The sequence below is a fragment of the Phlebotomus papatasi genome, chromosome 3 (genome assembly GCF_024763615.1).
Source record: "Phlebotomus papatasi isolate M1 chromosome 3, Ppap_2.1, whole genome shotgun sequence".
In the NCBI taxonomy this organism is placed as follows: Eukaryota; Metazoa; Arthropoda; class Insecta; order Diptera; family Psychodidae; genus Phlebotomus; species Phlebotomus papatasi.
This window is the reverse complement of record NC_077224.1, coordinates 60398145-60414475: the sequence shown is the minus strand read 5'-3', so window position 1 is coordinate 60414475 and position 16331 is coordinate 60398145. Positions and strand designations below refer to the sequence as shown.

The window sequence follows — 16331 nt, the reverse complement described above, 5'->3', positions numbered from 1 at the left end:
ATATGATAAGCTCTACTACCTTCACGCACGACTGCAGATGGAATCTCATTAACACTCTCTTCCTCCTTATTTGATCCACTCCTCGCAGAATGGGACCGAAAAGAAGACGAGATGGAGGAGAATTTCCGGTGTCTCTATAATATTCCGGACGACTGTTTGCACTTTCATTCGTACATTTTAAGCTTGGTAGTGTATGCGGAATGACGTCCGACGAATGAATGAAATGCGATACTATATTTGGTCTAATTGCTCATGGTAATTTATATAAGTTTCAAAATAATAAAGAGATATATAATTATTATGATTGTGTGGACACAATTTCCAGTCTCTCACTTGGATATTTTCACTGTTTTTTTTCTTTAAATTAATTTGTATAGTTTATTTATACAAATTAAAATAGTGAATATTTACAACACTAAAATACACTACACAGAAAAAAAAGTCTTCCCATAGTTGAGTTTACTATATATGTGATTTTTTCCGCTCCCTTCCTTCTTAATGTTCCCTGTTTTGGCACACACAACGAAATGCTATCGATTTTGTAAAGTGTAATTCGCCTTTTCGTACACTTTTCCTTTTTTCTCTCTCCTCTTTTGGATTCTTCTTTTGCATGGGACGGACGAAGCTTTTTTTTTTAATTGTGTAAGTCTGACTTTACAATTAGAATTAAATGTTTTCTGCTTTATTGAAGCACTCTAACAACACACAGAAGGTATATAACTACAATTTTTTTTTCTACATAATTCGATGGACCACTTTTCGTCGACTTTTTTTCCTCTATTTTGTAGCAATATAAATCACAAGTGTATGCAAATAGACATTTAAATTCTTTTTGTCAACAGAGACAGATAAATTTGCCCAAAGAGCCAAAGATTTTGGTGAAGGGAGAAAAGAAAAGAAACTTAGAGGAGATTCGTTAGGGGAAATGGTGCAAAATTTCACTAAAATACAAGAGAAATTTTTCTCTTGCAATATTTCACTTGGTTTTGATTACATCAAAATGGAACTTAATTGATATTTTAGCACTTAGTGTGGCAAGGTGCGATTTTCCATGGTGGAAAAGCACTTTTGGAAAATAAGAGTTCTACTTTTGTTGGGGAGATATTTTGGTGGAACTTTTTTTTTTGCACAAGAACACAGAGAAGAGACAAGTGGAAAAGTCACAGCACATCTGTGAATTTTCATAAGACGTGTGTTTCGGCTGTCGACGACGACGTCGAGGAGCCTTTTTCGCTAAAATTTATAGAGAGAATTGAGTGTATGGGTGAGAGAAAATAAGAGATGAGAGAGAGAGTAATAATATCAAATCAGAATCCACCATCTACTCAATAATATTCGATGATGGAGAAGTTTATACTCACTCTCTATGGTCTCACTGGTATTCTCTTTTTTCTTGGAGTACTCTCAAAAGCTTCCCCAGAGTGGAGCTTTTATCGGTGACACAGTTGCAAAAGCTTCACTCATTTATCACATCAAGGAGAAATTTTCTCTCGCGTATCTGCTGTGAAAGTGGCATAATTCTAAAATAGTCTTGCAGAATAGGGGAAAGCGCGCTACCTTCGAACCCTTCGAACGAATCAAACTTCGAGCAATTCATTTTTTTTCAATGTAGCGTCGGAGGAACGTCTGTTCGACAGGGAACCCCTATTGACACTTTTGTCAAAATGTTGAAAATTATTAAGTAAAATATAAGTAATATAACGTTTTTTCTGTAATATACCTTTTACTATAAACAGAGATGTTCAAATTTCATATTCCAAATTGCACAGAGTAAGGTGTCAATAGGTGCTGACACGAGTTCTTAAAGTGTCAGTGTATAACATAATAATATTATATTTTTTAACTAGTCCAATGCCTCAAAATTCTAAAAAAGAATTATACATGAAATTCATAAGGAACATAGAAAAAATTGAATCGTCCGAAGCTTGAGTCGTCCGAAGGTAGAGCGCTTTTTCCTACTCGAATTCATGCCAACAATTTATATCCTTAGTATACCTGATTGGCTTTAAGTTATTTATCAATTATCTTATTAAAAGTTATCTTATGAGTTCAAGCATTCTGAAATTTTTCATTTCCTTCGTAATTTCTCTTGGTTTTTTCTGCACAAAATATATAATATTTCATAAAATTGTTCGCAAATGTTTGTAAATTCCTATTCAGGACTCTCTAAATACTTGTAAATCGTATTACAAGTTAGCAAGTTCGTAAAAGTTTGTATTATTTCACAAAAATTTTTCGTACCGTTCATACAAACAAAATGTTTTTACAAACATTTGTTCCTAAATATTCGTAAATCTTTGCCAAACAAACAAAAACTTACGAACAAATCTTCGTGAAAGAACAAAAAATGTTCGTCAAGTGGTTATGTTACGACAATGTTTGTAAAAAGGGATGATGATGCGTCCCTGGCTTTGCCAAATCCTCGAACTCGTAACGCAGATGCTATACATCAAATGTACTTTCCCTATAGCCAACGGCCGCGGCGATTCCATTGGATTTCCAGCAGCCTTTTTTGCCATGTCCGCTGATTTTACCGCTAAAAATCCGCGTGGAATTCCCTGGATTTTATCGCTCAAAATCCGCGTAAGCTTCCGAGATGGAATTTGACGCTAAATTTGTTCCTAGTGTTCCATGAACGGTTGCGGAACTCTGTACAGGACCGTCTAATAAGGAATGTCCGCGAGTTTCCATGGACTTTTCTCTGACGAATATTTCCGAGAGGCTTCCGTGGTTTAATATTACGGAATTCCACGACTTTTCCAGTGGATTTTTTTAAATATATTTTTCTTCAAAATAATTCCAAAAATTGATTAAAAATTTCGTGGAACTTTCATAGAGAATTTCCAGAAAAAATCATCCACAAATATGGACGATCAGTGCCAATTGGCAGCTTAGAACTTGGAGAGTGTTCATCTATCAGACGAATACTCAGTTGTTCTACTTTTGAATTGAAAATATTGCTACCATATCGTTCATTTGAGTATGTCTAGCTCGCAAGAATTATAGCGTTAAGGCGAAAAATAATTGCAGAATTTTCGCGCTTACTCCATGGAGTCTTGGTCGGAAAGATATTAGAAAATATACTCGGAATATAGAAAGGAAATTTTGAATCAATTTCCAGGGAATGCTCTCAGATATGTTGCAAGAAAATTCCTCGGACTTTTTTTTCCAGGAAATCCACGCGAAAAAAAGCTGATAACTCCGCAGAATTCCAAGCGGAATATTAGCGTTCTTTTCCATGGAAACTCTCGCGGAAAAATAGAAGACAAATTCCAGGGAATTTTCTGTTACTGTGAAACTTTGCGGCCGATCGGCTACAGGGTTCGCATCATTTACTGTTCACTGATTCTCAACCGATTTAAACAGATTCATAAATCACTCAGAAGATCCTACAAAATAGTTTTAAATGTAATAAAACTGATTTTTGGACAAAAATTACTTATCGGTCCATAACCGGTTTATTACCGGTTCACAACCGATTTAAACTGATTTATAAATTACTCATAACATTTCCCAAAATAAACCTCAGGAGTAATATTAGCGAATTTCGTATAAAAAGTAGTTATCAGTTATTAACAGGTTCATTACACTGTGCAACAATTTTAAACTTTTCTTTTGTGGGTTTTCTTTTCTTTTTGGGTGGCTATATCTCCGATTCTGCTGAACCGATTTACTTATTAATTTGGGAACATTTCTTCTCCTTTACATGTCGGATAATCCTCTGGATAGATGGAGTTCGTACAACTGACACCAGGGGCGCTGCAGTCTCATTTATGTCAGAAAAGATGGAAAAATCAAACTTTTTAGCGACTGTAATCAAAAATATCTCGAAAATTAGGACTGTCCCTAACAATTTGTTTTGTGGGTTTGATAGAGAATTTTATTAGCTACATTTTCATCCATGTACAACTTTTCTCTCAGATTGTTTTTTAATCTCGAAATTGAGGTTCAAACGAAAATCGAGCACTTAGCCAATTAGAGAAAATCTTTACTTATGTCACACATTTTGGCTTTTTCTTTTCAAATTTAGAAAACCCATGGTATTATATATATATATATATATATATATATATATATATAGAATATACTGCTCTCTCTGTGGAGTTTGACCAGTAAAATTAAAAAAAAAAGTTATTTTTTTAAATAAAATATAGACAATGCTTTGGGCAATACAATGCTTTCGGCCAACCTTATGCTCGTAGTTCCCTGTACTTTCGAGACTCTTCTCGGGGCTTTCGACATCATCTTGTTCGTAGAGGCAACACTTTTTGGTGTTTTTTTGTTTGTTTTGTGTTTTTTCAACCTCTATAGAGGATGAAAAAACCGAGAAAACTAAAATTTCTGAATTTTACAGGAAAAAATAATGTGGTTGATATAGCGAGCTGGTCTAATTTTGGTACAGTTCTCTATTTTTTGCATTTCGGATTAAATACTGTAACTAAAATAAAAAATAAAAAAAACAAATATTTAACTGATAGAAATACTTTCAGTCTGTTTTTTTTCAGAACGAAGGTAAGTTTATGGCATAAATTCAAACTTTTTACCTAAAATATGAATTTTTATCAAATTATTATTTAAAAATAACACGAAATTAGCAGAACATATTAAATGTTGGGTGATAAATTAATGGGAAATTTGTTGGGTATCTCATGTAATCAAATATTCAAGCAAAACCTATTGGACTTTGTTAGCTTGAATAAAGTTCATAAATACTTGGAAATTTAGTCCTTAAAAAAGTTATACTGCCTGAAATTGCCCCATATTCCTCTATTTCTTTTGATATCGTTAAATGAAAAATGGGTAAACTTTTTCAACACGGTTTGTTATATTCATAGTCATTACAACGAATTGTTTCTACAATAAAGCTTTTTTTTCAAAGACAATCTTTTAAAAAAATGTAGTTATAGTAAATTAAGTTTCCGTGCAAATTAATTATGTACCATTTTAAGGACGAATAACTAAATTTGAATTTTTTCTATAGTTTTATGCAAGAAGTGAATACATTGTTTATTAATTGTTGATGTATTTTCGTTTACAATATTCATTGCCAGCCTTAAAGTTAATTTATAATGCAATATCATAACAATTAAGTGATATTCTTAATATTTACCCATATCTATATTTCAACTTGAAGAACTAAAGATTTTATAATATGAATAAAGATCTTGAGAGAAATTTCTCAGTGCGTCCTATTTAATTCAAACATAATGTATTATTTAATTATAACATACTTTAATATTTGTGAAATTTAATATTCTTAACATTTATAAGATTTTTTTTAATGAAGAATATTAAACACAAAATACCTTTCTTGTGCGGAGAATGAGCGCTCTTCTATGAAAGTTAAAATACCCCGGGCTTGCTGATGAAATGAAATTTTATGGAAAATTAATCAAAGTGCTATCGCTATCGTCTTGTGTTTTGTTAGAAAACAAAATAGCCAGATGATTCAATAAAAACTAGGGAAAAAAATGTGCTGAAGTAGCAATTCATTGCTACAAATTAGCATTGAATGTTCTCTATGATGAATTTTAATGTCTTGAGGCATTTAAGGCATCCGTTTTGGAAGCACCAGACGTGAAATATGTTGAGAAATGCTAAATGGAACCTCTTCCGCTTTCAATATGTTCCAATTAATCCCATCGACTGTGTAGATAAACGGCGAAAACAATTGTGATGGGAAATTCGCAGAATGCTTGAACTATTAGAAGAGTTCTATTATTCAGCGAATTTTTCCAGAGTTATTGATTTTGGGTGTGTAAGGGAAGAGCACCAACGATCGGCAGCGTTCCTCGGATCGTCAGGTTATTACCTTATTTTTGCACATTTTCAAATGAATTTTTAAAAATTATTAGCTACTTTTTATCATTTTACTCTCACAAAAATGCAATGCATTAGCTCAGATTTAATTTATAAAATCAATTTTCCGTGAGACACTTAATTAAATTCGTGACGATCCGAGGTACAGAGTACATAGTTGCAATTATATCTATTTTGTATTAATTTATTGTAAAAATTTCAAATTCAAATGCACAGATATAGTTAACTTGATCACTAATATATTGATTAGCATACACAGAAATACCAAATAGTGTTTTGTGGATCCTAGTTTTAACTAAATAAGGAGCATGTCTCTTAACATTCCGATCCGGGGTGCTCTTCCCTTATAATGGTAATTAATCATTTATTCTTATTGATTCGTGCACCATCATGAACTTTTCAAAGGAAACGATTAAAATGTTTTTCTAAGATTGAATAAGAATGGGTTAAGTGGTCAAGCGCTTTCTCTGGAGTGGAAGCGTTCCGGGATCGAGTCCCCTTTAAGTTACCAATAATCGAAGTCTTCTAGATATAATTTTTCATGAAAAAAAAACATTCAATTGGCACTTTATGGACTTGGATTATGATCGTTTTGCATTCTTCATTTTCAATATGACCATTAAAGAAGATTTATAGGAATCATAAATGAAATACTTGTAGAAAATATTAAAAAAAAAACATTTCTTATTGTAAGGATCATAAGATTTCAAGAAATAATGTCTTTCAGGTTTAGAGGCCGTTCTTTCCCCTTTTGCAAAATCTACACAATTATTTCGCTTTAAATTAACTAGGGTATAATGGGGTAATTTTGAACAGAATAGGGGAAGCCTCTCAAGCTTCGTACATACTCAGGCTTTGAACACTTCAGTTTTTTTCCCTATATTTCTTCAGTGAATCTGATCTAGTGGCAATATATATTTAATACTTAGTCTTTAGCCACACATTTAGCTTTGATTCATTATAGGTATATTTGAAAAATTTGAAGCGTTCGAAACCAAAGTGTGTATAAAACCTGAAAGATTTTAACAATAAGTTAGAATTTTGAGTTTTCTCACAGTTTGAGATGAGCAAACGAAAAAAGTCACGAAGAAGTGCTTTTCTTTTTCTCTTTATCCATCTGCAGTGGAGAGTTCAAAATTTCTATGTTCAAAATTAGATCCTGCTCAATATTACCCCATTATTGTACCAATGGGGTGAGTGAGTAATGAGTGAGTATGGACTAATGAGTAATGGGGAGTACATAATGGGCCCAAATAAGTGGCTTGGATGCAGCGGAACCGATAAAGGTTTAAGCCGACCCATTGACAAATCTAAATCTTAATCTTATTAAAAAGTTTACAAGAATTTGTACCTTTTCACAAATGTTGTTTGTAACATAATCACTTAAGTGTTTTTTTGTATTTTTACAAACATTTGTTCGTAAACACACAAAAAATGTTCATTTGTTCGTAAAGTTTTGCCATTCAAATAATAATGTATAAACAAATTTTTGTAAAGGAAGAAAAAACGGTTGTCAAGTGATCACGCTATGAACAAAGTTTGTAAAAATATTAATTTTTATGAACTTTTTAATGAATTATACGATTTACGAGCATTTTGTAAGTCCCTATAGGGTAAGTGTGCCAAATTTCGGCATAGTTGCATATAAGCACCGAAGTCCTAAGTTTAAAATGCAATATTTTTAATTCATATTGATATTTTTTGTTAACTTCTTTTCGGGAGGGTTGTGTGGAACCTTGAAGACTAGTTTATCATCTTTGTTTTCTTTAAATCATTTGCTAAAATATTGAAAAATTAATAAAATGGACATTGCTTTGGGTAGTATTCCGGCCACTTTGTGTGAAATTCCGGCCACCTTTTTTCTGACCACCTTTTGTAACGCAACGGATAGAAAATTTCAAAACGTCAAACGGAACGAGTTTAATACTTTTATATGACCCACAAGCCCTGAGATCTTCCGTGTAATTTGTCCTGAAGACCTGAAGAGTAGCATCTCAAATTTATGCGCAGATTCCCGTAGCAATTTGCCTTTCCTGAACTCTTCCAATGCCTTTTCCACATCATCTTTTTCATAGAAGCGATGTTTTTTTCTCTGGACATTATAGAACTCAGAAATTGAAAAAAAAAACGTAAAATGAATAAGAAATTTAGGAAAGCAAAAGATGTTGCCGGAATAGGCAACACTACCTCACCGGAGAGACGCTCACAAAGTGTATACTTTTTTACACGAAATACAGGATCCAGCTGGGAAATTTTACCCGAAATTTAAAGATTGATTCACTATTAACATAAACAGAAACAATCTTTAATGAAAACTAATCAATTTTCATGAAAAACATCGAAGAAAACCTTCTGCACTTCACCACAAATCACAAGACTGCTAGAAACACAATCGATCTCTACAAGACTTTTTCCACACTGAGTTTTTACAACGCAATTTAAATTCAAATTATGCCTAAAATTTAAAGGTCTTTGTGTTAATACATCCTAAAATGAATAAATATAATATTTAAAAGTAAAATGAATTCATTGACTATTCGAATATAACATACATAATTTTAATTAATTAATTTGCATGGCCGAAATTACACTCAAAGTGGTCGAAATTAGAAGCTGGCCGAAATTTAGCACACTTCCCCTAGTAGGAGTTCACAAACATTTACGAACAATTTTACGAGATATTATTTCCTGTGCAGTAAAAATGCAATTATTTTATTTGCTTTGAAAGTCTTTTAGACTGAGCATAAATATTGTACTTTTATTATAAACAACAGACTAATAAGTTCAATGAAAATAATAATAATATCCATAATATCATATTGGCTGATCCAAGCAGCAATATCATAAGGAGCCCAACGCACAACAACTTTTGTTTAGTAAACATGTTTTTGACATTTCAATGAGAGTGATTGAGATGTAGATCTAGTTGTCTCGCTCATTCTCATGAGAAATTTTGAAAACATGTTTACAAACAAAAGTTATTGTGCGCTGGTCATCATATCCACCTGATTTTTTGTTGTCCTTTTTTTATTTTTTGGGCTGCGATTACGTAAAAACATGTAAATAGTGATATATCACACATATTAAATAACACACTTGAGAAATTTACATCGATATTTCGCAGTTTTTCCTACACAGGCATAGGCAATTTGCTTAAATATAGACTTAAATTTCTCAAGTAGACGCCATTAGATTCTTATAAAAATTAATTTAAAAAATAAATATTACTCGCAAAAAATATTTCAGAATCGCGAATTTTTGCTCTGTCTTTGCTCTGATTTCTTTTAGAGTTCGAGCAATAAAATTAAATAGATTTTCCGGAATTGTTAAGAGAAATTTACAAGTATTTCCACATTGATAAGAAAAAGTTTGTTTCTTGCTAAGCTAAGTCTCTATAATTAAACAAGTGATTAATGTTTCACCTAACAGTCTAATGAAAGTAGCTATGTGCAATTGCTTCTTTCAGATGTTTTCACTAAATTGTATGCAATAATTTTGAATGGTTGAGGTATAAGCATTTTGTATGATCTCAGCTGAATTGAAGGTCATACAAAATATCATGGCTGTGGGTGAAATTTTCATGTAGGTGTTTCTTTTTTTCACTTCCAACAATCTCACACGCAGAGAGTCTGATTCTTCAATTTAACAATTTTGCAATTAATTCACGTCACATTACAGTATAATTTATAATTTCAATTTCCATCCTGCGTGGAAAATATAATTTAATTTTCCACGATGATTGTGGTGTAACATTTGGTTGAGAATTTCAATGGTGTTCCCTATCTTATCGTCGCGAGTTTTCTTGTAATCAAAATCACAATATTTAATGTTAATTCATAAACACACAAATTACGTGTGTGTAACTGAGTGAGAGATTGAGAATTGATAAGGAGAATTAGGGGCAGAAATTGAAGATATTTTAGAATGATTCTGAAAGAAGATGCACAAAAATGCAACGCCTGGTACCCGGCGTCTCCACTTGCATATATAATTTTTTTGAGTTTTAACCGGATGGACTGAAGAAAGTCGTATTTTTATCGGCCAAAATTAACCATTTGGCAATCTTTGGTGCTAAAATAAGTGCATGAGTGTGCGGTTGAAGAATCAAGACACGATACAAATATTATTTCAACCAGCACGAGTCACTAATACAATGGAGAGACGTTTCATGACTGTGCTAACTTGGCCAGAGGTGAAATGGAATATATTCCTTTAGTCGTGTGGTTGGATGTGATCACAACTCACGGTTTTTCTTTTGTGTGGGGCCCCCCAAAATTTTCGAGGCTTCCATACTTCTGCCGCGACTTGAGATTCTGACGTGTTCACGGAAAGTATTTTGCTTCTGGGAAGGAAGAAAAAAGAATCACGATTGGTGGAAAAAATTGTTCATGTGCGGGTTCTATTTATAAAAATTTCACTGGCACAGGGAAATTCTGGTGAGAAAGTGAATTCCAACTTTATAGTGTACAATACCAGTTAAAGTTATTGAAAGTTTCGAGGGGAGTGAGAAAATATTAATTCGAGGCCAGAAAAAGTGCAATTAAAAAACGCAATTAAAGTTGTGAATGAGGGAAAAAGAGTCAGGAAGGTTTGTTGCGCAATTATAATCAGTTTTTGTGATTGATTTGTGATGAACTTTCAATGACTTTTGTCATTTTTTCCGTTAAACTACAAACTATTGTTGATGAAATTAGCAATAGTCTATGTTTTGGATTAAAATGCAGAAAAAAAAATCTCCATAAGTTTCTTGGGATTAGGGGATTTGTTATAGAATTGTGCCAATAGTTTCAATTGGAGCACAATACCAATTATCAGTGGCAATTGAATTGAGTGTGATGCAAGAAAATTATCATTGAAAGTCGCTACTTCAAGAGATAGTTGAATTGTTTGTCTTGAGAATGAAGATCTCTCGTCAGTAGTGCACAGAGTCGCTAAATATTTAACGTTTTCTGCGACAGACCTCACATATTTGCTAATGGTGAATTTTATTAACACTCCCTGGATATTTTTCATGATAATTTTCGCAAGATTTTACTCACAATTTCCAAGACTTTATCTTGCGGTGTGAATTTTGGGTTGCCGGATAGATATCGAGCGCATGATGAAGAAATTATCTCTAGAGCTAGGGATCTTGTGTCGCAACTATTGCAATCGTAGTGAAAAAAATGCCGGCCGGTCATTCGGTGCACAAATATTATATTATAATAAGTATCGAATTAATGTGATTTTACAGTGTGGTGCTAATGGTGCCAATAATAATAATAAATAATATTGGTGGAACAACATCCCATAGAAGAACTAGGCCATATTGTACGCAAATTTTCTAAACATGCTTTATTATTTTTTCTTATACAGAGATGGGATTTACAGTCCTATGATTCATGGAATTATATCCAGTGAAGCTCACTGGATGCAATTTGAACACGTTCAATTCAAGAAAATATCTAGTGACCTGTAGGGGAATTCTGTAACGATATGACAATGTCATATGACAAATTTAAAAGTTTTAGTGTAAGTAAATTCAGAAGAACTAATTGGAAATCTGCTTGGGGATTAAATCACTGGGCTTTAATGTTGTCCTGCTCCTGAATTTCCCACAAAAATTTGTCTTATGACATTGTCAGACTATTACAGAATCCCCCTACTGAATTGGGATTCGAACGTAGGTCATTCGCATTGTGCAGCAGGTACTTGACCTCGACCTATCAAGTGTGTCAATTAAAATGATAAGATTAGAATTTTATGATACATATTATGTCAATGATAACTGGTTTTAGTCGAATTGTGTGTTTCTCACTAATTGATAGATTTTCAATATCAGTAGGGAAATTTTGTAACTGCCTGACATTGTCAAATAACAAAGGAGAATGGTCAAAACTATATGGGCGCTGGTCCCGGAATCGCCACAAACGAGAGTAGGCGCATTTTGTAGGTACTGATATAAGATTGAAAAATTGCCGGGACCCAGGACCATAAACGCTGGGAGTCCTTGTAAAAATGCCTTTAACTTTTCGTTAAATCGCTGTTTTGACAACGAATTACGCAAGAACGGCTAAAGTGATCTTGATGAAATTCGGTATAGGGTCACTGTATGACTTAAAGTTTTTATCCATGCATACCACCCCCTCCCCCCACCCTCCATTCTGATAGCCCCCATACAAAATGGGGGCGCTTTACCTTATAACTCCTTTCTAAGAGGAGGTATAAAGCTGAAATTCGACAAGAGAACAAAGCTTAGGGAAGACTTTTAAACCATGTATAATATCTCCCTCCTCTGTCCCCCTTTCTGGTAGCCCTCATACAAAATGAGAGCATTTCACCTTATAACTCCTTTCTGAGAAAAAATAGAAAGTTGAAATACAGCATGGTAACAAGGCTTAAAGAAGACTTTTTAACCATACTGCCCAAACTTTCGTCCATCACCCCTTCTGGTAGCCCCCATACAAAATAAGACTATTTTACCTTATAACTCCTTTCTAAGAGGAGGCAGAAAGCTGTAATTCGACTAGATGTCTATAAATGCATATAAAATCTAGAAAATATTGTTAACGTTATTAGTTATTCATTTTTTTTCATTCTTTTACAAACAAACTACTTCTTCTCAGAAAAGAGGTCAAAATGTTCTAATTTTGTATAGGATTACTTGAAGGGGTGGTGGAGGAGGGAATTAACATGCATGGTTGAAGTGTCTTCCATAAACTTTGTTCCCTTGTTGAATATCAGCTTTCTACATCGTCTTAGAAAGGAGTTATAAGGTAAAGTGCCCCCATTTTGTATGAGGGCTACCAGAACGGAGGGTGGAGGGAGGGGGTGGTATGCATAAATAAAAAGTTTAAAACATACACTGACCCTATACCGAATTTCATCAAGATCATTTCAGCGGTTCTTGTACAATTCGTAGTCAAAACAACAATTTTTTGGAAGGATAAAAGCCTTTTTTACAAGGACTCCCAGCATTTATCGTCCTGGGTCCCGGCATTTTTCTCAACCTTATATCAATATCTTCAAACTGCGTCTACTCTAATCTTTGTATGAAGATGAACCAGGGCCCATATACTTTTGATCATTCTTCATCATTCTAAAAAATAGTTTTTATGCTCTAAAACTCTTCCTCCATGGTTTAGAACATTGATCCCAGAACAAAAGTTGTTACCTATACTAATGTCTATCCAATGACATAGGTCCCGTTCGTGGCGATTCCGGGACCGAATTTGACCATTCTCCTTTAGAAATTTTATGTGTTAAATTCGGGAAAACTATTCGAAAATGCAATTCATATATTAATTACGGAGAGCTTTACAGAGTTCCTTGCAATAGCGATTTGATGTTCACTAGCCTTTAGTGTTGTCCTGCTCCCAAAATTATCACCAAAATTTGTCAAATGACAATGCCACATCGTTAGAAAATTCCCCTACAGGTTGGCTCTATAAAAATTCTTTTAATATAGACAGCATAAAAATAGAACTACTCATTAACACAGAAAATTAATATAAATTGCGTGAATTAACGCCTTCAATTGCCAATTCGTCAGTTAAATCGGCATTTGTCGTAACTTTATTTTTGGGATATTAAAAAAATTAAGATATAAAAAATAATAAAATAAAAGCTTTTAGGGATAACAGTTTAATTGCCTAATTTAGTCAAATAAAGGCGCTTATTATCACTGGAATAATTAAAATTGATATTAATGCATTTTATACAGAATTATCGTGTCTTCCAAAACTTCTATACATTGAAAGTTGTGGCTTTATAAACGATGGAAGTTACGATATATTCTTATTGTATTTTTTCTGACATGTATCTCAACATCTTAGCTCTTAAATAATTTTATAAAGATTTTCTCGAGCTAACTTATGTCCAACACACAATAACTTTTGTTTTGTAAACATGTTTTTGACATTTCAGTGATAGTGAATGAAACCGAGATATAGTTATCTCGTTCTCTCTCATAGAAAATTTTGAAAACATGTTTATAAACAAAATTTATTGTGTGCTGGGCATTACAGTTTATAAACTGTAAATAATTATTAGTGCCCCTTTTATTATTTTGACTCACAAGGATCACATTCGAGGATCATTTCTAAAGAAAATAAAGCTGAACTGAAAATTTCGTCTACTGAGAAGTTGTCAAAAGGAAGTTACGACAAATGCTGATTTAACTGACGAATTGTCAATCACGTTCTAGAGTTTTATGGCCTCTACACATTGGGAGAAATTTTTGTCAAAAATTGCTTTTTTGAAGGAATTCCCTGCAGCGTTGTAGGGGGAAACGTCAAATTTCTGTCAAAAACACAATTTTTGACGAAAATTGCTCCCAATGTGTAGACGCCTTTAGATCAAAGTGTTTCCATCAAATTCATTATTCGTAAATAAATTTATTTGTAGCCAAGAAATAACACAAAGTGGATTAGTCATAAACTTGCTGGAAGTGAGGCTCCACTGTCGGAGGTAAATTGCTAAGTTTCTCCAAATTCATGCAGCTAAAATTGATTGGTAGCTTTTTCTACTTCTTTGTTTCTACTGTTTTCTGCAACAGAGATAAGTGATTTACGAAAGGTTCATTCCCTCTTTTAAGTAATATCACACATTGTACTGGAATCTTTTGCAACCCAAACGCGCTCCATTAAAAAAAAGCAAATTTCTCACAAATTTGTGCTGTCTACTGGATTTTTATGTAATCCTAAAAGACACATTGTGTTGTGTATCGAATACCAATTCTTTAGACATTCAAAATAACGGCAGGGACTTTATCCGCGGAACCTATTCGTCTTACAAGTTTTGCAGTCTTTCAGTCCCTATGGAATGGATATGCATTAAATTTGAGGATAACTTGCAGTGAAGACACTTAAACCGATAGGTATAAGATTGTTCTAGATCGCCTACACTCAGAAAAATCCGAAAAAGTTAAAATAACATTCCGGAAATGTTAATTTTACCCTGCAGTATTGAACCAAAATCGGTGTAAATATTACCGTTTTTAGGTATATTAGGGGTTAAAGTTACCCTTTTCATGTTAATTTTACACTTAAAAAGGTGTAAAATTAACATTAAAAAATATTGATATATTTTTATACCTAAAAAGTGTTAAAGTTACGAGGAAAAAAAGTTAATCGTACCCTCTTTTTTTCTCAGTGTGTTATCTGCATTACGGCTCAAATATACTCAGGCTGATCCTGGAGAATATTCTGGCCGTCAATTTTGACAGTAAAAATTTGTCCCAAACTGTCGTACACTGAGGACTTAGGATCTTTGATCTAGAGGTCCATTACATAAATGTCCTTTATCCAATCCTTACTGCCAAATTTGACAGGTTAAGTATTCTTGAGGATCAGCCTGAGTCTATTTGGGCTCTTAGGCCAACTCAAGAAAGCGCTTCAAACGACCATATCTCTAATACAATTTATCCGTTTACCATAATCTAGGATAGGTTAATCAGTTTTCGTCAATTACCTACTTTTCTGCTAACTCATTTAAATTGATCTTTTTCTAGAGGCATAAAGATGTAGAGCAATTAGCATGTTCGCAATAATCTGCTATGCTATCCTCAAAAAGCAGAAAAACCTTAGAGGAGCGAGGAACAGTTCAGACAACTGAAGTTTTCTTTTTAAAGCTTATTTGCCAAATGTTTATGTATATGTTTTGAAGAACATTAACCAAAATTCACACCGGAAATTCCACTATTGGACTATTCCACTATTGTGTTCCATCTCTTCTCAACGTCTAAATACATGTAGGGTAAAGCGGTACAAGTTGGACAGTGGTACAAGTTGGACAGTGGTACAAGTTGGACAATGGTACAATTTGGACATGGCTTTTTGTCTTGATAAATTTAGTACTTCATTTTTATTCGTATATTTTTAATGCTTTAGTTTTATAATTTGGTTCTTTGTGCTTAAAAACAAATTTTGTACTGTATTTATCAGGAAAAAATCCCTGTCCAACTTGTACCGGCGAATTGTCCAACTTGTAACAATAATTCCAAATTATATCACTTTACTCTAATGGAGAAATAAAAATGTTTGGCCATTTTTGGACAACCAATAATTTAATTTCCATTTTCAAGCACAATTTTCAAGGTATAAAGCTGTAACTTGAGGGTTTTCGTTACAATGTAGAAAGGCTTAAATAGACCAAATGAGATCGTGCGTAGCGTGTAGGCAGGAGACGAAGTGGTCTATCTCTCCTCGAATTACTATTTTATTTTGCAAGGTCCTGTATGTTTGAAACTACCGCATTTGCCTAATTCATTTGTTGCAGATTTTGCATTTTAATTGTTTTTGGCAGCATATTTTAGTTGAAGTGGGACATTTTAAAGATTCTTTTAGAAATTTTATGTCACCACATAAAAAAATCATTGGTCACTAAATCTTTATATTTGATTTAATTCTCGCTAATACTACACCACAACTAATAATGGCTAAAATTAATTTTTATTATTATATAGTTTTAATAAAAGTTGAAGAATTTTTACAATGAAATTTGTACATTGTGGTAGAATTAATTTGAGAAGT

The 16331-nt window shown here is 33.2% G+C and overlaps 2 protein-coding genes across 9 annotated transcripts in view; one reads left to right on the top strand and one right to left on the bottom strand.

Annotated features, from left to right (window-relative positions):
- The window catches only part of LOC129807037 (inactivation-no-after-potential D protein), a 75057-nt gene extending 73847 nt beyond the window's left edge, over nt 1-1210 (bottom strand). For 3 of the 5 annotated variants that reach the window (XM_055856000.1, XM_055856003.1, XM_055856006.1), the window contains exon 1: nt 20-1207. The gene's annotated coding sequence lies outside the window, so the exon portion shown is untranslated. Of the gene's footprint in view, nt 1-19 lie in introns of all 5 variants that reach the window. The other 2 variants (XM_055856004.1, XM_055856002.1) reach the window with 2 other exon arrangements.
- The window catches only part of LOC129807055 (neurofilament heavy polypeptide), a 49781-nt gene that overhangs the window by 19793 nt on the left and 13657 nt on the right, over nt 1-16331 (top strand). The window contains exon 1 of one of the 4 annotated variants that reach the window (XM_055856049.1): nt 9645-10408. The exons of 1 other annotated variant lie outside the window; for it this stretch is intronic. The gene's annotated coding sequence lies outside the window, so the exon portion shown is untranslated. Of the gene's footprint in view, nt 1-9644; nt 10409-10595; nt 10799-16331 lie in introns of those variants that run through there. 2 more of the 4 variants (XM_055856050.1, XM_055856048.1) reach the window with 2 other exon arrangements.